General features: G+C 45.4%; 1 protein-coding gene and 1 long non-coding RNA gene across 5 annotated transcripts in view; one reads left to right on the plus strand and one right to left on the minus strand.

The window, feature by feature from the left end:
- Window positions 1-21,879, plus strand: part of DCC (DCC netrin 1 receptor) — a 1,362,689-nt gene that overhangs the window by 764,682 nt on the left and 576,128 nt on the right. The window lies entirely within an intron of this gene.
- Window positions 4,442-6,880, minus strand: LOC128346855 (uncharacterized). Of its 2 annotated transcripts, XR_008317240.1 has the most exons (4): window positions 6,768-6,880; window positions 4,973-5,046; window positions 4,741-4,874; window positions 4,442-4,640 (listed from the first exon to the last, which is right to left on the minus strand). It is a non-coding gene; the product is annotated as an uncharacterized LOC128346855 (long non-coding RNA). The 2 variants fall into 2 exon arrangements; XR_008317241.1 differs by lacking the exon at window positions 6,768-6,880 and having other exon boundaries at window positions 4,973-5,097.

Genomic DNA, 21,879 nt, shown 5'->3' on the forward strand with positions numbered 1-21,879 from the left:
CACACATGTCGTGTCCGGCGTATGCACAGCACACACGTCACCTGTGACATGCGCACACCGGGTGTATGCACAGACTGTACTTCCGGCCGCTTCCAGCCAGGAACCAGGGCAGGGGTGGCAGGGAGGTACACTTCTGCCCCCAAAACTTTGCAAAAAACCGAGCACCAGCGGGGGAAGTGCGGCGGGGGGAGGGGGTAATTGCACCCTCTCCCTACCTTAAAGAACCATCCCCCGGCATTGAACCTTCAAGCCGGCACCACATTCGAACCGGTTCAGAAGCCTCTGAAATGGCCTCTGGACCGGTTCGTGCACATCCCTAATTAAAAGGTACCTCTTTGCCAAGTTAGCAGGAGTTGAGCTGCCAACATCTACTGGTTTTGTTTTTTTTTTAAAGAAAATAATTAGGGTCCAAGGACGGCCTCATATTTCAAAGTTACTTCCTGGGCCCCACCTCCTGATCACTTCCTGGATCCAACTGGTCACTCTGCCCCCATCCGCTAGACCTTATCAGTCCAGAAGCTCAGGGGCAGACAAACGGGGGGTAGCCCACCTCTCCTTGTTTTGTTTTGCAAATTGGCAGTCAATCAACCTCTAATTTTTAAGCAAGAAGAGTCCGCTAAAAGTAGACTCTCCCTCCCTGTAGCAATAGAATTTGTATATTGATCTCTGTTAAATAAGGAAGCTAACTGTCTGGCAGCCAGGGCATCTTTTCCCCTTTTAATGTGAACCATTTTACATTTTTAAAAAAAGATCTTGGCTCTAAAATATTTATTTTTAAAATGTTCACAGCATTAGACTCTAACGAGCCTTGAGATACTTAAGGCTGCAATATTTATTAAGTTCTCGAGACGAGCAGTGTTGAACAAGGTCAGGATTGCAGAGTACAGAGCGGGATGGCTTTCCCTTGCACTAGTAGCTTTGAGAGATTAACAAGAGTGACAGCCTAGAACAATTTTTATTACAGTTCCAGAGGCTCTTTCCCCCCGCTCCCCACACCCCACCAAGCACTTTTATAAATAATCAATAACTACAAACTAATCCAACAAATGCTCGGGAAAAGTGGAGTTCAAAAGAGCATTAATATGGATACTGCCGTAATTGTAAATAGCACTCTCCAACGAGGAAAGGTGATGGATGAGATCTGCTTTCTGAGTCTCTGATTAAATTCATCAATGGGTTCAGTAATGGGACAAATGTAGCTGCAAAGTATGAGGGCCCTGAGGGTACGCGTGCCAGCACTGGCAAGCAAAACAGCTCCCTAGCTGGTGATTGAAAGCTCTCTCTACACACATACAGACACACACATACACACCAGATTTTATTTCACCGCACATTTCAGCAGCTCCGAAACCATGAGATGAACAGCTCCAATGGTGGTAGAAAGGTACACTACTAAGAATAAAAACCCTGGGTCTTTGAAAATGTGGGAACTGTTAGAGCTGATAGACAGCCTTCAACCAAAATCTGGGAACTAAGAGCTGGAAATCAAAGGTCACTGACATACTGTGCAACGTTTCATGTGGTTTTTAATGAAGCATGCACACAGCTGTGTTTTGCCCACCTAAGATTGCCATTGACTTCTCCTGACCAAGGACTATAAAATTTTCTTGTTCAGGCTAGGCAATAGCAGCATTTGCTGGCTGATATACTGTGTAACATTTCACGTGCCTTTAAACATGTGCAAGGTTGTGCTAGAGTACTCGTGGACGGCTATCGGAAATAATGGCCAACCATTGCACAACTGCATTTGTGAAATATTGGCATTTGCTCAAGAGCTCTCTTGCTCAACTGTGTGCATGTTTCATTAAAAGCCACATGGAACATTGTGTTATGTCAGCCAGTGAATGCTAGGCAGAATTCAAACCTGAACGAGAAATATTTATAGCCTTCCTTAGTCAGGAGGAGCTAATGGCAGTCTTGGGTGGCACTTCAGAGCCCAAGGATCCTTTAATGCTCAAGGAAAGCTCCACTACTATAGCTCCACCATTAGGGATGTAGAGAAATTTCACCAAAGTGGACATTCTCTCTGAATTTCAGGGTTTTCAGAGTCCCCGCAAAGAGAAACTGATATTATCTCTACATGTCAGAGTTTCTCCTGAGGAGAAATATTGGAGAACCTTCTTGAACTGTTTTTCCACATTGGCTTACCACAAAGGGTAGCAGGAAGCAGGTCTTTAGTTTCCCAGCATTAGACCTGACAGCTACTGACATAAATTTAGTTAGCAGACTATATATCTCTAGCTAGTCTTTATTGAACAAAATCAAATATGCACTTGTTAGCACTAAATAAAAATTATTCCAAGACCATTAGCGGCCTACTTGGTTTGCATTTTACTGAGCTCTTTATGCTGGTCTTTGACCGTAATAAAGGTTGATTGATTACTGAGCTCTACAATTCATGAACAGGTAAACATTCACATAGGAAGCTGCTTTATATGGAGTCAGACCACTGGTTCATCTAGGTCAAGGGTAGGCAGTCTGGGCTGTCTGGCTATTGTTCAGCTACTACAACTCCCATCTTCTTCAGCTACAATAAATTGTGGCTGGGGATGACAGAAGTTGTAGTTCAACAACATCTGCACAGCCATCTCTTGACCTGATCTATGTCAATGGCTGCCTTCACACATAATGGCAAACCACAGGTCCAACAGACCTGCAGTTTGCTTCCATTACCCCCACACACTCCCACATGATTGCGATCTGAAGTCTGGGAGACTGCAAAAGGGGAGGCACTGGCTGCGCAGGCTTCCTTTGGATGCATGAAGGATAACCACAGCAGCCAATGGAGTAGGGAGGAGGGAGGCGCTTCCTACCCTCAACTCCGGTTGGACCCTGCTGGTAGCCATTGAGTGACATGATGCCACTTCCTGAGCTGAGGTTTCGGTGGCAAAATGTAAAAGTAACCGAAGGTTCCAATTCAGGTTTGGGGGCTAAAATCAACTTGCAGTTTGGTGATGAAACTGCAGGTTCACTATTCGGATGACCAAATTCTTGAACCTCTGCCACAGTTTCGCGTTATGTCCGAAGGCTGGCTACACTGACTTGGAATGGCTCACCAGAGTTTTAGGCAGGGATCTACCTGGAGATACCATGGACTGAATCTGGGGCTTCATGCTTGCAACGCATGTGTTCTACCACTGAGCTATGGCTCCATTCCCTTTTGATTTCTATATTTTTTCTAAGTTTTCACTCAGAAAACTGTGCAAAGAATCTCACTCTTTTCTCATGCACCCCCTCCATTCATTCAAACTGCATGGAGAAAGCTGGATTGTGCATACTAGCCTGACCTGCTGGCAGTTGCCAACCCTTCTCCCTGCCCTCTGCACATTGGGTTTTTGTAAGAATGGGCAGTATGCACAGTTGAGGACCAGAGTCATAGACATGTAGGACTGACTCTTGTGTCAGCCCAGTTCACAGAAGGTAAAGGGTGGGCAGACATGTGCTGATTGAGGGAAGGGGACAGCCAGCACAATGCTGCTCCCCTCCATACATTGATTGGAAATGAGGCGGAGAAGCGGGCTATTGTATCTATGGAGGCTTTGAGAGAGCAATGGCGCACCTCACAATATCTTTTCAGTTGTCAGTTTTATGAATAGACTTATAATGTGTTCCTAAAGCATTCATTGCATCAGATTATGATTAACCGTCAACCTTTAAACATACTTAGGCTTTGGGAGAAAATTCGAGCATTCTGCTATTTTTTTCTGCTGCTAAATCCATGATTAAATGTTGTTGTAAACCTCCCAGAGACAGAAGTTTGGGACGGTCTACAAATACATACATACATTTGTTTGGGTATACATGGTAGAGCTGACAGGGATGAGCTCAGGTTGGGTGGGTTCAGATGTAACATGGAACCTCCGTTGAAGTTATGTTCAGTTATGCTCCAGATGATGTTCCTAGGCCCGGCAATGTGCACTCCACTCTCCCATTCCTGCATGAGTGTCTACTTCCAGTCGGATAAGGATAAGCTGAGATTGGTCGTGACATCTGAATCCACCACTCTCAGCTTATTCTTAAGTACTTTCTTCAGAGAACCCAAGATTTGAACCTGAGGGTAGAAATTAGTTTGATATAGAAAGGAAGTAAAGGCTGCCTTCAGACATCACACCAAACTGGAGGGGAACTCTCCTCCTATTTGCCCTGCATGTCCAAATTATTGGAACCGCGGTTCCTAGACCAAACTGCAGTTTTGATTTTGCCCTCAAAGCTAGGAATGAACCCAGCCAGAGAGAAAAAACATTGGAGGAGGAAGAGGGAAGAGGAGGGGGTGGGCAGAGAATGAGGGGCCAGGAACAAAGGAGGGGGCGAGAACTAGAGGTGCAGAAGCTCTGTGCCTGGGCCATTATTAATATAATTATTAATATAATTTTAGCACTATATTGGTCATATTCTATTAGACATGATGAACAGTAGAAGATGCCTTATTTCAATACTGAGAAATAGTTTTATTTATTCATTATGTTCATTTTATTTGGGTTTTTCCTCTCTTCCTTTTGGCTTGTATTTGTTAACTTGACTGAGCACTTGTTTAGTGGAGACTGTCTTGCTGTGTATTCTACATATTGGTATTGTGAGTTAGATTGATTTCTTACTGCTGTGCAACGTTTCTCTGTGGTGCAATGGTCTTCCTGAGAGAGCTGTAAAATATAATGTGAAAAACATGTTTAATAAAATATAGAGCATAGAGCACCAGGTCCTCTCCATTCTTCTTCAGACAGATTCTTGTTTGGTTCTTACTTTAAGAGTTCTTTTGGTCAAATCATGTCAGTATACTTCCTTTTCAGAGCATTTGTCCAAGTAATATTTGCTTCTATGCTGTTGTGATGATTGAAGGAATCTGTCATGGCCCCGCATCAGGAAGCTCCTCAGTTCTGGGAGGACATGAACAATGTGGGGGGTGAGTCATGGTGGGAAATTCCAGTCTCATCAGATCCACTCCCTCTGCTACAACCAGAGGATGTATCTTTACCTGCACCATCAGACTCAGAGGACACTTCTGATGTCCAGTCCACTGGGGTGGGGGCTCCTCTTTGGAATCAGTGCCTGTGGAATACAGTGTTGCCCTCTTTTAGCTCTGACAACTCCTGCAGGAAAAGAGAGAAGCTAGAAACAGGGGTGAGAGCAGGGCTACTTCAAGGCTAAGTCAGGAACTGGTCTTTGCTGAAGCAACATATTGGACTGGGTCTCACGATCCGTGAGACCCGATTTGGGACTGTGAGCAGGAAGAGTGGGCTAAGCCGCACGGTCCCCGGAAGCCCCAGTAAGCCCTGCGTGAGACCTCCGGGGCCGGGAGGCGGCTTTTCGCCTCCTGGTCAGGGGTCTACCCGCGAGTAGCCGAGGCGCGGAGTTGCACCACGGCTACTCATGAGCAGATAGCCCAGGTTTGCGGAGTGCTCACTCTGCAAACCCGGGCTAAGGGGCAGGCTACAGGAACGGGTTAGCCGTTCCAGAACCACCAGGCTCGGTTGTGAGCCCGATGTTTCTGACAATCAACAAAAATCGGGCTAGCGGAGGCTAGCCCAATTTTTGCTGATTGTCAGAATAGCCCCATTTTCTAGTGGATGCCTTGCACACAGCATCTATCTGTCTGTCTGTCTATAGATCTATCATATTTTTATACTGCCTGATATGTACATCTCTAGGCAGTGTACAAAATTTAAAATATGTAAAAGTCACAAATTAAAATACATGACAATAAAAATAATAGAATAAAATAATTATTTTAAAAAGTTTTTTTAAAAATTATTAAAATTAACTCTAATTAAAAGCCTGAGAGAACAGGAGGGTCTTGAAGTTCTTCCTGAAAATAAACAGAAAAGGAGATGCTCCTATTTCAGCAGGGAGCATATTCTTTCAAGCAAAAAGGAAGCCCACACAGCTAGTTCCCCCTCCTCTCTGCAGTCTTGCTGATTGCAGAGGGGAGCTACCCTTGTGCAAACAGGTTTGCACCAACAGGGATGTGCAAACAGGTTTGACGTTGAACATGTTTGATGTCCAAACCCAACCACCCACTGTTTGGTCCAAACCTGGACTGAACCCCGCAGATCATTGGGTGTGTGTGTGTGTGATTAATTTTCCCCAAAAAACTTACTCCTCTGGGTGAGTTATCCGATGTGGCAGCGAGGTCTGCAGAGGTCCCCCGTCCCCTGCCAGCCTCCTTAGACCTCTGTGGAACCCCCCACCTCGAATAACTCCCCCAGAGGGGGTAAGTTTGAAAATAATAATAATAATAATTACAATTACAGCCAATTACAAAAAGCAGCTTTACTGGGAACAGCCTATATTCTGCGACGATATCTATAACAACAGCAACAACATTGACAATAAAATTCAGCCATCCCAGGTCCTTGGGAAGGACTCGATATCTGGATAAAACAAACCAGTCAATAACACCTGTCTGAATAAAGCTCATGAACCCACCGGTCTGGGCCAGACCGGTGGAGGTTCGAGTGGGTGCCAGATTGAACTGGCCCAGGCCAGTTCAGATCCATTTCAGACACTAACCGGACCAGCCAGTTCCATGCACACCCCTACCCCCAACCAGGAGGCTACAAGCCTCCTGGCATCGGGGGGGCTCCCCAGAATGCCCCATGCACTTGTGTTGGGCATTCTGGGACTTCTGGGGCCGGGAGTGCTCTGAACCCCATAGCCCCAACCGTTTCCACGATGGAGCCGGTAATCATCTGGCCAGTCGATCTGGCCACCCGGGGGGGCTTCCTGATCATATGCGGAGAGAGTGGGTCAAGCCCGCTCTCCCTGCATACCACATTCAGGCACTCCAAACTGCTCATGCGGAGAGCCTTATTATCTGTAAAATGTTTGCTTCAATAGGTAATCTCCAGTCCTAACAAAGGCGTTGAACTACACTAGTTTCTCCCTTCAGCTTTCTATACTGACTGAATTCTAATGGCTTAAATAGATTCTGCCTGGCCTTTTCCATTAAAGGATTAAAAACACCTGAAAGCACCATTGAATAACATAACCAGTCTTCTAATCCTGCTACAACTTACTCTCATAAACTAGAACCCAATATATATACTATATCTATATCTATATCTATATCTATATCTATATCTATCTATCTATATATAAAAATATGAATAAAATGCATGCTAGACTGCATGAGAATAATTAGATAAATCAATGCAAAAATATCGAGCATGAACACATTAGTGAATAAAACCATCAGTATATCGAATATTTATACATATATATTAAGAAAAAACATGTATAAAATCTAAAACAAAGGCCCATAATGCACTGTATCTTAACCTAAAAACCAATTAACTTCCTCATTTAGGCCAAATGGGGACCAGTTTCTCAATGTGTGAATCCAATATAATTCTCTTCGCGCCCACCAAGAGTATACATCTGTTCTCCTATTATGGACCTGTTCAATGCAACAAAACTTCAGGCTTTGTTACAATTTTACCAGAAATTAGTGAAACCAAGATTTGGCATTTTATTTCTCAATCACAAGGTGACATTGCAACTACTTGGGAACATCTGTCAACACTTCTCTCATTCGCTTAGGACTTGATATTTTGGACATAAACACATTTTGGACATATAGAGGCTATTTTAATGACATTTTATTGATCATTTATCATCTACTTTATATAGCTGTATTGATATGAATTTATTATATATAACACAGTCTGGATAATTTTAACCATCCAGTTTTATTACTATGATATTAAAATACTAGTCTCTCTCTCTCTCTCTCTCTCTCTCTCTCTCTCTCTCTCTCTCTCTCATATTTTTATACTGTCTGATATCTACATCTCTAGGTGGTGTATATAGTGTTGAGATTCTTTTTTGATGTCGTGATATTGTCGAATATCCAAACAGGGTTTTGTTTTTCGCTGTGTAAAGATTTGAACAGGGTCTCCCTGCCTTATTCCACACATTATCCTACACTGGCTCGTTGTGACAGTATCTTTACAGGTTCCCCTTCAGATGTGTAAGAGGTGCCACACCTTGAACTCTGTCTGAAGCTAATCAAAGTTCTTGAAACATCCATGCCATCACATTGCTTGCTGCTGCAAATAAAGGCAGCATTTTCGCCCTCTACTCTCACATTGGCGGATACTTATGCACCCCAGCCATCTAGCTGTTAAATGTCATGTCATCCCCTTAAAAATAAGTCAGGTTACAGCTATGCATCTCTTTACAACTTACAACCCATTAGTGAATTTGACTGCAGGGGGTTGTGGGGCTAGCCTGCACTTTCCCAGTCCCTGTTAAAACACACTTACTGTTGATCAAAACACTAAACTTTCAAAGGTCACTGAATACCAAAATGTAACCTTTTGCCTTCTAGCAGAACCGCATAAAAGGCCTCCTCATTTCCTGTCTCTCAGAGAGCCTCAAATCCATAGTTAATCTGTGGTATTCACATAGATCTCCAATGGAGATTCCACCAATGTGGCGAAGATTATGTTGAAGGGTTCTGTAATATTTATGCGAGGAGGAACAATGAGGGATACAATAGGACACCCTTTCAGAAATGTCAGTGCCTCAAGCCTCCTGGAACTGTATTTATTGTTGCATCAGTTAGATCTTGTATCATATTCCTATGGAGGGCAACTCTAAAGTGCAAACGGGCCCAATCTTTTATTCCCTCTACAATCAGATTGGAATTGGAACCATTAAGTGCATGCCTGCTAACTGGACAAAGAGGCACCTTTTAAAAGTGGTGATTCTCTTGTACTTTGCAGGGGTGGGGAATTGATTCTGTTCATCCCAACACAATGTCTTTTCCAGTAATGTTGTTTGAAACTGCACATTTCCTTTTTCTTTTCTATAAATCTGTTAACACAGGAAGCTGCCTTATATGGAGGCAGATGCTTGGTCCATCTCTCTCAGGAATGTCTATGCTGACTGGCAGTGGCTCTCCAGGGTTTCAGATAGGGGTCTTTTCCAGCCTCATTTGGAGATAACAACCTGGGACCTACTGCATGCAAAGCAGCTGCTCTTATCACTGAGCTCCTTACTCCTCCCTACCACAAAAAAAATACAGGAGAACCTCCGTATTCACGGGGGTTCCGTTCTCCGCTGCTGCCACGGATACGGAAACTGTGAATACGGAGGCATTGGGGCAATGGGATCATGGGGGTAGGTTCCCGGAGGTTGGGGAAATATTCACAAAAAGGGGGAAATGGCCATAAAAATGCAGGGGGGGGGTTGGCCTATCATGATCCATGGGTCCCTAGCAGCACAGCAATGCCTTCCAATAGAAAGAAAACCAGTTGAAAATCAACCGAAAATTGCTGGGTTTTGCCCTTTTTTTGGTGCAAGGAGCCATTTCAAGGCTCCCAGTCTCAAAATGGCACGTGCAAATGACATCCGAGGTCATTTCTGGCCACCCTGACCCACGGATACACAAAAATTGACCCCTTAGTTGCTGATTTCCTGCCACATATAGCGAGGTTGGGTGCCAATTGTCTGATTGTGGATACAATATGGAGTTCACAGTTAACAAAGTTCTCCTGTATAGCATGCACAGGAACCGTGGTAGGCATAAGATTTATTGATAAGGGAAAAAACTTTAATAGTATCAATAAGTATTGATAAGAAATGAGCTTGCCATGGCCAAAATTTTAGGCTTTAATAGAGACAGAATGCCTATTTTTGTCCTTTGGTCCAATTTACTATAGCTTTTAGTCACCAGCAGGACTGTCCTTAGGGTGGGGCAACTGGGGCAATTGCCCCGAGCCCCACGCTGGCACAGGCTGTGCTCTGGGCAAACTGCAGTGCATCCTACCCTCTTCTCTCCCCCAGTCCCAGCCACTTATCTTTCCCCACAGCCTAGCCGGAGCCCATCTTTTGTGTCTGTGTGCAGCTTGAAAGTCTCCCAGGCAAAATGCTAGAGTTCCGCCTCTCAGCTGTTCGGAGGGTGGGTGGGGCTTCCAGAGAGGCCTCCGTGCAGGCCTCCCTAAAGCCTGAATCTCAGGAAAGAAGCAAGCAAGCAGGCAGGCCGGCAGGCCGAGTGTCCAGCACCAGAGCTCTCTGCAGACCCTCTGCTCAGCCCAGCCCAACCTTTGTAATGGAGGCTTGCCATAGGGCTTGCCATAGGGCTTGGGCATTGAGCAGATATGTAGGGCAGGGTGGGAGGAATATGCTTATTTAAATTGAAATGGATTGGACAAATTGTTGGTTTTTAATTTTTTTTCTTAAAAAAACCCCCATCCAAAATGTCCTATAAGTGGCTTGCTTCATGACAGAAAATTACAGTTACAATAAATGTCTGGAATTGAAGCCCCCACCCCCTTAGATCATCATTCCACCCTCATATGGAAGAGTCTGCCCTTTGCCTTCATAAAAAAGGGTAAAACTTTTTTTGCCCCAGCCTTTAGAACACCTGTCCTGGAATGACTTGGCATAGGGCTTTGGTATTGAGCAGAGATGTAGGGCAGGGTGGGAGGAATAGATATATTTAAATTGAAACCCATCCAAAAAGTCCTTTAACTGGCTTGTTTCATGGCAGAAAATTACAAAAACTTCTGGAACAAACAATATATAATTTGTTTGTTTGTTTGTTTATGAATACAATATGCTCAAGTTGATTTGCAACCCAGAAGGTCTGAGAACTGTGAAGCATGGGTTATGCTTTTTATGTTTATTTCTTTAGAAATGTATTATATGTCCAAGCTGTTTGGACATGTCCAAAAACCTCACTCACACTATTTACACTGTATGTGATCTATCAGTATGATTTTGTAATGATATTTATTATTATTTATTTATTATTAAAAAATTTATACCGCCCTTCCAAAAGGCTCAAGGCAGTTTACATTAAAACACCATTAAAATCAATTAACAATTAAAACAGAAATTATAAAACTGCATAAAATAATTAAAACATCATAAAACACCAATTAAATAGCCAAAACAATTTAAAAACAAGTTTTTAAAAGCTGAGAAAGCTTGATTGAAGAGATGTGTTTTCAGAAATTTCTTAAAAATTGCCAGAGATGGGGGAGGCTCACATCTTAGTAGGGAGCACATTCCACAATCTTGGGGCAGCAGCTGAGAAGGCCTGTCTCTGTGTAGCCACCAAACGAGTTGGTGGCAACTGGAGATGGACCTCCTCAAGTGACCTCAATGGGGCACATAGCAAAGAAGACGTTCTCTTAAATACCCAGGGCCTAAGCCGTTTAGGGCTTTGTAAGTTATAACTAGCACTTTGTATTTTGCCCGGAAACCTATTGGCAGCCAGTGTAGCTCCATCAACAGAGGAGTAACGTTGTCTCTCCGAGATGACCCGGAGACCAAACTGGCTGCCGCATTCTGAACCAACTGAAGTTTCTGGACTACGTACAAAGTATGAAATGTTAAGGAGGCCCTGCACATGCTGATTCGCCCCCAGCCCCGCACCCCACTAGGCACGGCCCTGGTCACAGGCATTTCCTTGCTTAAGATATCTGAACACTTGCAACCAGGTAGTCACGCTCAGGAAACACAGGTCGTACAACATATCCATAACTTAGTCAAGACTAGGGGGTGGTTTCTACATGGACACAGGAAAAAAATGCATGTGTCACACAGCTGATGTAAAGGAAAACTAGACAAATTTGGGGAAACCACAAGGTTAGTCCCATGAACAAAAGGGAATAACTAATCAAGGGTCCATGTAAAATGAGGAACCAGGATTTAAGGCCAATCAATATACTTGTAAGCAAATCGTAAACAAGCAGTGACATGGTTGGATAAGGTTTCTAATAATGGGGGGGAGGGAGTTATAAGAATAGTAGGATGGATAACAACAAGGTCTCCAGTTCTTCAGAGGAAGCCTGTGTGCCCTCCCGAGTTCTGGTCATCTTCAGCTAGCTGGAAGAGCAATCACATTATCTATGCTGTCTTCTGTCACTGAGATTTGTGGTGAGCAATAGTTTGTATATTGTTAACTGAACAGATGTGTCTGAACATTGTTCCTGTGGCCTAAGAAAAGCAAGTAGCATTGGAGAACCTAGCCTTTTGTCTCTCTACCATGGTAATGGCCATGCCCAGGGCAGAGGAAATGAATTAATATTTTTCCTTAATTTAAAATATTACAAAGAGGAAAGAGGGGATAGAACACTGCTTTCTCTATGGTTCTGATCCAGTTCGTGTACCACCACATATACTATTTCACTAAGAAGGGAAGCTTTTGTTGGTGCCAGGGTAAGCACCCTTTTCCCTCAAGAGAAAAAGCACATGTGAAAGTGCATGATTTGGATTGGGGCACAGCAGGGGCCAAATGTTAAAGGCTCTCTACAAGCACAACTTCTTCTGCTTCTGTCCTCATTCATGCAAGGTTAAATGGCACAATTAAAGTAATGTCTAGTTTTTTAGTTTAATGTCTACTTTTGTCAGCTTAAGCATAGCTGTTTAACATGGAATTCCCTGAGAGACAGACTCTGCCTGTGAAAAGTGGGAAGCATGAGAAGACACTAGAAATTGAATCTTCCTGACACAATGCATTATTAACTACTGTTTCACAGAATGGACAATTGACATAGAGAATTTACTGTCACAAGATGTGATGGCCATTGACTTAGAAGGCTTTTAAAGAGGATTAGATTAGGGATGTCTAAATCGACCCAACTCTGATCTGGCTGATTCTGATTCTGATTCAAATTCAAATTGGCCAGATTCAAATTCAAATCAATTTGATGACAGTTTAGGGACATTTTGGCACCTTTTGAATCATTCAGGTGCCCTGATTGGTCAAAAATGGTGCCAAAATGGGTCTAATTGATTCGAATCAAATCAGCCTGTTTCGGGCCAATTCGATTCAGATTCAAATTGAATGACCAGTTTAGATTTGAATTCAAATTGAATCTAAAAATTTGATTCATGCATATCCATAGATTAGATACATTCAGGAAGGATGGCTTTCAGTGGCTATTAACCATGATGATCCCTAAATGGATCCTCCTTGTGCAGAGGCAGTATGCCACCAGACTGGTTGCAGAGAGGGAAAAGCATGGGGGGAGTGAGGGGGAGGGGAGAGAGAGAGAAAGTACTATTTTGTCTTCACACCCTTCTTGATGTCTCAAGGAATCACATGCTATTACTCATAAAAGCTAGGGATGTGCACGGAACCGGTCCAGCATCTGAGCCAGTTTGAACGCGGGGTGGGCTTCCCTTAAGAGGCAAGGAAAGCACTGCCTACCTGCCAGCCCCTGCTCTGCTGCTCTTCCCCCTCCAGCACTCTCCTCAAAAGTGGGCACGCGGGACAGCAGCATCCCTTCTCGTGCCCCGGTTTGCATCGCCACGCAAACGGCAGGCACATGCGTGTGCATCAGCCATTTGCATGGCAACGCAGACCAGCGCCCAGGGAGGGACACTGCAGTCCTGTGTGCACGCTTTTGAGGAGAGCACCAGAGAGGGAACAACGGGGCGGGGACTGGCAGGTAGGCAGTACCTTCCCTGCTTCCTAAGGGAACCCTTCTGCCCTCCCGGAAGTGTACAGAACCAGTTCCGTGCACATTCCTAATAAAAGTAGACTTTCCTCCTCCTCCTCCTCCTCCTCCTCCTCCTCCCATGCTTGATTGTGAGCAGGATTGTGTTTCCCTGCTTCTACATCCTGCCCTTGTGGCCTCTTCTTTCTCCTTCTCCAAGACCATTGAGAGACTTGGGAAAGGAGGAAGTTAAAGGTGGTGGCTGAGGAGGCAGCTGTGGACACTTTGGTTCTTGGAGGAGCAGCTTTTCCCACTGGAAAGTGGACTGCTAGATGGGAAGCTGCCAAATTCTGAGACAGGCCATTCGTCCATCTAGCTCAGTTGTCGAACAACAGCAACTACTACTACTACCACCACCACCACCACCACCACCACCACCACCACCACCACTACTACTACTATACTAGTAGTTGTATTACACTATTTATAGACTCCTCTTCAGTTCTCAAAGCTATTTACATAGAAAAAAGACTAAGAAGATGGCTCCCTGTCACCCAAGGGTTCACAAACTAAAAAGAAACACAAGGTAGACACTGGCAACCGCCACTGGAGGGAAGCTGTTGAGGGATGCTTTTGAGTGGGCCCAGTTGCTCTCCTCCTGATAAATATAAAGAGAAATATGAAGAGAATCATTCCTTTGAAAGGTGCCTTTCAATATAGGAATATTTCATGTGCCCTACTGAGGAGAAGGCCCCATTAGGCTCCCTCCTCTGCTGCCACCTCTGCCTTCCCCAGGTAAGTGTCTAAGTTCAAGGGAAAGGGGAGGCTGTGGCAGCAGTGGGGGTCACCTGAAGTGCCTGTCATCACTACCGCTTCTGCCTCCCCTCTCCCCAAGGTAAGTTGCTGCGAGTCCTTGGGGTGGGAGAAAAGAAGAGATGGCATGTGCTTGGGCAACAGTAGGGAGAGGGTATTGCGTCTCCCCCATCCATCTGGCATCCCCTCCTATTTCAGGAACCAGCTGAGAGGAAGAGAGGTGAGATGAGAGCCATGGCAGCAGACAAACACAACCAAGTACAGAGGAAGCCTAGTCTAGAAAGGGTGGGGGAAGCACCAGCCACTTTGCATCTCCGTCAAAGGGGCTGGCTGATGGGAAGCCCCCCCTCCTTCAAGAATCTCTTGGGACCTGAGTGAGGGCAATCAGGTCCTCTGACCTTCTTGCGACTTGCCCTCCCTGTTTACTGTTGACCCCCTTTGGGGTTGCCATTTCCCCTTTGGCACTGGCATAGCTAGCACACAGGAGACCTGTGCTCACCCCCGGTGTGCAGCCCCATGCTGCATGTGCACCCTTCACCCACCCACTGCAGTGCCGTTCCTGCCTGCCTGCTCACCAGTTTCCTCCTGGGCCAATGAGAAGTAGGAAGGCCCTGAACAGGCCCCTCCTGCTCCCCACCGACCCAGAGTCATGTGGGGAATGCAAGGCGTGCATGCACCCTGACGTATGCATAGGGTGCATGTGCATTTTGCATTCTCTGTCAGTAGGAAGGGCCTGTTTGAGGCTTTGCCGCTTGCTACTGCTCAGGTGGCTAGCAGGCAGCAAGAGGGTGGCATGGTGAGGGAGCAGGTGTGAATGGCTGGCCAGCTGGCTGGTGGGGAAGGGGGTGAGCGAGGTGACCCCAGAGGCAAGGCGACACATGTTCTTTGGATGCATCCACTCAGTTATAGCCTTGCCTCTGCCCTTTGGGGTACAGGAGCAGCCTCCTGCTATTAAAAATGACGCTGAGGCTTTAACCTGCTCCAAGTCTAGGCAAGGGTCTCTGCCACCAAGTTCTGGTGAGACCCCAAACCTCATCCCAATGGGTCACCCGTCTGTTGGGCATCTTCTGGCTCTCCAAGGCCGACCCTGGGACCCTGATACTGTAAACCACCTTACAGTAGTACTTTTTGGTGAAGAGATGGAAAATGTTTAGAGGGGTGGTAGACCTGGAGCTGGGTGAAGTCTAGAGCTGCCTAAACTGCCGCCTGCACATAATCTGCCACCTGAAGCATCTGTCTCACCTGGCCTCTGTAGCTGGCTGTCTGTGCTTCATTGCAGCCGTTCCTCATGCTAAATGGAGGCATATGCAGTTCCCAAGCTTGCATGACCCGACACTTACAGAAGTATAATCCTGTGTGACAGATCTATTACTCTACCTGTTCTGAATCTCTTGCTAAGTTTATTACTCTTTAGGTTTTATGCATATAACAGTACAGCTGCACATAATGTAGTGCAGGAATAAATGAGAATGGGAAAGAGTGTAATTAAAAAATTTGCTCCTGATTGCAAATTTGGAGTCATAATGCAACACGGGTTTCAAATCGTTTAATTATATTAATAATAAGCTACCATCAGTATGCCAGTTCAAGGCCCTGTATTGCCATCCAAGGCAGTTCTGCTATTAATTAGGAATAATGCAACTAGCTGTATCACAGAGGATCAAGTCTTGTGGTAACTGGGGGAAATGCATGAAAACCTACTGTGTAATAGAGACAAATATAATATGAATCAGGAGGCAATGAGCCAAGCCATGGGGATATATGCGGCTATAATAGGAAAATCCTTGAGGCCATTTTCTTAGGCTTCTTTGTCATTGGTTTTTTTTTGTAGAATGACATAGTAATAAGGCAGCATAGTGGTGTGGCTTTGCTGTGGACGTGTTTTTAAAAGACAATAATAGGTTCTAAGCCTAATAAGAAGGAATCCGTGTGGTGAACCTAAATCTTTACATTTGGATTCTGCTGACCTTCTACTGGAATCTGTTCTGGGTAGCAAACATTGGTTCTGGTGATGAGCCTACTTGATTGTGGTGGGCACCAGTGGTGCCAGTGTCTTCTTTGATACAGTAAGACTGGTCAGGCTTCCATTTGATCCTATTGCAGTGAAGTCATTGGAACCATGAGCCATTGGAACCTTGAGGCAACACCCAACCAAGCAGCAGCTTCCCAAAGGACTCACCTGGGTGTGGTCAGGGGGAATGGGTTGGATGAAGGTTTGCTATGCAAACAAGGACTGCTACGTGTGGAAAAAAGTGAATAGAGTGCAACTGAAAGAGAGGAGGTTTATATAACATACCTGCCAGTGTGTCCCTATTTTACCATTCACCTGAATGGGGAAATAGGGACATGTTGGCTAGGGATGTGCAAAACGTTTCGGGCACAGATCGATCTGTGCCCGAAACGAGCAATTTCGGGTGATTCGGGTCTGAACCGAATCACCCCCATGCCCCCGATATTTTTCAGGCCTGAGCCGAATCACCCCTGATTCGTGCCCGAAAAATTCAGGTGATTCGGGATGACGTCTCTTTCAATTTCCCGCCTTTTTGCCTCCATTGATTTCAATGCAAAAAGGTCTGGTGTGACATCTGCTCGAATTTTGGGTCCCAGGAGCAAAATAGTGGGGTGGGGTGGTAGTGCCTACTGGGTGGAGGCTACCACCCAAATTTCAGGGGAATTGGGCAAAGGGCTGATTTTTGGGGAATTTTTGAAGTTTTAGTGTCTTTGGGGCAGATCAGGGGCATAGTGTGGGATCTGGGCAAAAAGAGTGGGGTGGGGTGGTAGTGCCTAATGGGTGGAGGCTACCACCCCAATTTCAGAGGGCTGATTTTTGGTAAATTGTTGAAGATTACGCATCTTTATGCTTTTTCCTCATAGGGTATACATGGAGCTTTCAGCAGCCCCACAAGTGCACTTGGGGGGTGCTGGGGTGGCCCAGAGCGAGTGGTAGTGTAGTGCACATAGGGTGCCAACCACCCCCATGGGTTTCTAACCGATGGGGTACAGGGTTCTGTTGTTTCTGAGGTATTCTGAGTGTGGATTCTGTGATAGCAACTTAGAGTGGATTCATGGTGTTTCATTGAAAATCTCATTTGCTACCATAGAATCCACACTCAGAATACCTCAGAAACAACAGAACCCTGTACCCCATCGGTTAGAAACCCATGGGGGTGGTTGGCACCCTATGTGCACTACACTACCACTCACTCTGGGCCACCCCAGCACCCCCCAAGTGCACTTATGGGGGTGCTGAAAGCTCCATGTATACCCTATGAGGAAAAAGCTTAAAGACGCATAATCTTCAACAATTTACCAAAAATCAGCCCTCTGCCCAAATCCTTTGAAAAAATTCAAGTAGCTTCCTTGCCCCTACCTGGAACAACCATCAACCCTACACTGCTCTAGGCCACCCCTTTGCCCCCCTACATGAAGCTATACATTTGCTGACACCTCAATGCTTCTTTATAGAGAAAAACCTTAAAGACGTGTAAACTTCAACAATTCCCCAAAAATCAGCCCTCTGCCCAATCACTCTGAAATTGGGGTGGTAGCCTCCACCCATTAGGCACTACCACCCCACCCCACTATTTTTGCTCAGATCCCACGTTATGCCCCCTATCTGCCCCAAAGACACTACAAAAATTCCCCCAAAATCAGCCCTTTGCCCAATTCCCCTGAAACTTGGGTGGTAGCCTCCACCCATTGAGCAATACCACCCTACCCCACTATTTTGCCCCTGGGAACCGTTTTTCTTCCCCAAATCAATTCGGATTCGGATTTAATCCGAATCCGAATCGAATCAGGGTGATTCGGGAACCCCATATTCGGGCACAGAACAGAACAGGGGTGACTCGGTTTGGGTCCCAAACCGAATCACTGAAAACCCAAATTGCACACCCCTAATGGCAGGTATGATATAGGGAAAAGGAGAGAGGAAAGGGCAGGGCCAGGAAGCCAGGGTGCAGAGGTGCACCTAGGTAATTTTGGAGCCTGGCCCGAAAGGCCTTGAGCCCCTTATGAGATCCATGCAGATCCCAGTGGTTCTTACACAGAGCCCAACCTGGTTTGGATTTCCCTAGCCTAGATTAGGCTGCATCAGAACATAAGAACAGCTTTGTTGGATCAGGCCCATGGTCCATCTAGTCCAGCATCCTGTTTCAAACAGTGGCCCACCAGATGCCACTGGAAGCCTACAGGCAGGAGTTGAGGGCATGCCTTCTCTCCTGCTATTACTCCCCTGCAACTGGTACTCAGAGGCATCCTGCCTTTGAGGCTGGAGGTGGCCTGTAGCCCTCAGACTAGTAGCCGTTGACAGACCTCTCTTACATGAAGTTACTCCAAATCCCTCTTAAAGTCATCCAAACTAGTAGCCAACACCACATCTTGTGGCAGAGAATTCCACAAGTTGATTATGCGTTGTGTGAAAAAGTACTTCCATTTGTTGGACCTAAATTTATTGGCAATCAATTTCATGGGGTGACCATTTATCTCTCTCCACTTTCTCTACACCATGCATGGTTTTATAGACCTCTATCATGTCTCCCTGCAGTCATCTTTTTTCTAAACTAAACAGCCCTAGGTGCAGGGGCGGAGCCACCATTGGGCCAACGGGTTCAAAGAAACCGGACCGGTGACCAATCAGGAGCCGCGAGAGCGGCCCCGACATGCGCCCCACGTCTGATGTCAGACACAGGGGGCGGGGCTATCGGGGCACCCGCCGCGGCCGCACACGGGCCACCGGCGGGCTAGCTATGCCCCTGCCCAGGTGTTGTAGCCTTGCCTCATAAGGAAGGTGCTCTAGGCCCCTCTGCATGTGAGAACAGTCTCACTACATATTACAAACAAAGCTCAAACGTTAAACTGATAAATTCTGTAAGATGCACAATGGGCTTAGCTTGTAGCATGACTGAGGCCCTTGAAATCGGTTTGCAACCCTAGAGCTAAATCCTGGGGTACCTGATGTGCTAGAGGAATGCCCCTGAGTTTGGTCAGTGTGCTTTGCTTCATTACTCAGTAACCATATTTCAAGAGCAGATAGCATGGATTTCAGGCACTATCCTGTTCCTAATGAGGATCAAGGGCTGAGCCACTGAGGCAGGCATCCAGCATGTGTCTCATGAAATCATAAGCCACCTTGGTTGCTTTAGTGAAAAGGCTATAATACAGTGTAGTGCATGACTAATAAATAACAAATAAAATGTATGCTGCATGTGTCAAGTCCAAGGTTCAGTCTCTAACATTTTAGGGCTGAGTCAAAGGTTCTCAGGGGAGAACTTTCCACTTGAATTTTTTGGTGGGTTGCAGGCCATAGAAGTGGCTTCCCGTCTTTGCCCTCACCACCAGTTTTAAAACTGTGATGGTTAGTGTGGCAAATACAGTTCCCCCTGCAAGATGCTTCTTGGAATGACACAACAACATTGCGCTGACATCACTGATATGCTGATTATCTGAACATTTTGAATCCCCTGCATGCCACTGAAATGCCGCCTTCCACTTCCACTGCCTGTGAAGGGGCTGGCAAAAGTGCAGCTGGCATTTCAGCTCTGCACTAGAAAGGTCACAGGTCTGGGAAAGACCCCCTGTGTAGACCTCAGATTGCAGACGCCAGACAGGGTCTGTGGCACTGGGCTAGATTGAGGCCACTGGGCTCTCTGCAGGAGACTGAGAAGGGGAAAATATCAAAAATCTTGCAAGCACTTTCTAAACCCCTGTGGAAATTCATTCCAATTTGGTCTGTTGAACGTCACTCTCTTCTCTTTTATCCCAGCTTGTTCATCTAGCAGCTTTTCTTTCCTTCCTACTCACGAATCCCAGGGCTTCATGAAGATACAGTGGCTTGCCCCTTACAGATGTGCAGGCTTTGTGAAATAGAAGATGGCTCCCTTTCATTTCCATCTTTGCTTTTAATTTTCAGTGAAAGACTTCTCATGGTTTCTCACCTTCTCTCCCTCCACAAGTCCCCCCCCCCCATTATACATGTCTCCTTTCAAACTGAGTTTGAACATTAATCAGAAGTGGAGACATGTTTAAATTAAAAAGGAAAGAAAAGGGCAGATGTATAGAGGATTTCTGCGCTAAAGAGAAGAGAGAATACTTTAGCCTTTTCCTTTATGGTGCTCCTTCTGAAGTGGAGGCTGGTGATTCTGCTTTGTTGGTGAACAGGCCTGATGAACAGTGTGGACAACAGCTAAGCTAAGGATGGAATTCATTGGGCCCAGGAAAGTTGACAGGATTTGCATTCCCTTAGGGGCTAGACCATTATTTTAAACCAGGGGTTTTCAAACTTGGCTCCCCAGATTATGTTGGACTACAACTCCCATCATCCCCAGACACAGTGCCATTGTGGTGAGGATGATGGGAGTTGGGACTCAGATGTTGTTGGACTACAAGTTTGAGGATGCCTGATTTAAATTATAAACCGCTGTGTAGAATCAGTGTGGTTAGCCGTAAATGCAGGTGCACCTTCCTGTATTGTAATTCATGTGTATATTATCTGTTATAATTTGCATTTTAATGCTTATATATACACACATTTTAAAAAAGGAATACAGCAATTTTTATTATTACTTGTGAGGAATAATCACACATGGTCTGCAACTTAGAGGAATGGTGTCCTCTGCCCACTCTAGGTGGCGCCCTCCAGGAAACAGATATGCACAAAGTTGTTTATTTTCAAGCAGAAATCATAAAGAATATTAACTCTGCATTGTTATGCATCATCATAAATATAACAATGTTATAACAAGGACTAGCTTCTCTCTCTCTCTCTCTCTCTCTCTCTCTCTCTCTCTCTCTCTCTCTCTCAAATACACACCTCTCTACCTTTTTACCTTTTTTAAGGCAAAGGAAAGAGTTTTGTGACTTTGGCAGAAATACCTAATGCAAAGATCCTTGTTATTTTATATAAAAGCAACCGTACAACCGTATTGTATAAAAAAACAAATGGTTAGCCAGAAATGCAGGTATTCCAGAAGTACAGGCATTCCTGAAGAAGAAGATGTGTAGTCTTGAACTTGTCAACTTAGAGGCAAACTAGAGCGGGTTGGTGGTAGCAACTAGCTGGTAGAGTTAGTTGATAGCTCAGGGCCAAAGCAGGACCATGATGGGGACTCAGCTGCTGATGGCGGTGGTCAGATTGGACTGGGACCATGGTGTCCTACCTTTCCCTCAAACCCCAATTCTCTAACTTGAATCACCCTCTGTGATTAGCTGTGAAAAGAGAAAGTTTTTGTCCTCTTTATCTAGCAGTAGCTTTGGGGAGGAGTGGTTCAGACTGGGGACTCATTGAACAAGGAAAAAATATCAGGAGCTGCAGTGACAGAACTCCTATCCCATTTAATTCAACCCTCTATGGGAAAGAAGGCAGCAGCTGGAAACAAAAATGTGGGTTTGATTCTCACCTCCAGGAAATGGCCAGATGAGCTCTACAAGACAAGGCCTATCTTTTGTGGGGTGGGGGTTATACTTTAGCAGTAGACTGCAGTGTCCTTTCCATGCAGGAGATCTCACATTCAATCCCCAGCATCTTCAGCTAAAATGATCTCATCCAGAGGTGCTGGAAGATAACTTGGAAAGCTGCTGTCCATGAGAGTAGGCTCTACTGGTCTAGATGGCCCAATGGTCTGATTCAATATGAAAACATATGCAATATCAAGCATGAGCCCTTCCCCACACAAAG

The sequence above is a fragment of the Hemicordylus capensis genome, chromosome 2 (genome assembly GCF_027244095.1).
Source record: "Hemicordylus capensis ecotype Gifberg chromosome 2, rHemCap1.1.pri, whole genome shotgun sequence".
NCBI classification, from domain to species: domain Eukaryota; kingdom Metazoa; phylum Chordata; class Lepidosauria; order Squamata; family Cordylidae; genus Hemicordylus; species Hemicordylus capensis.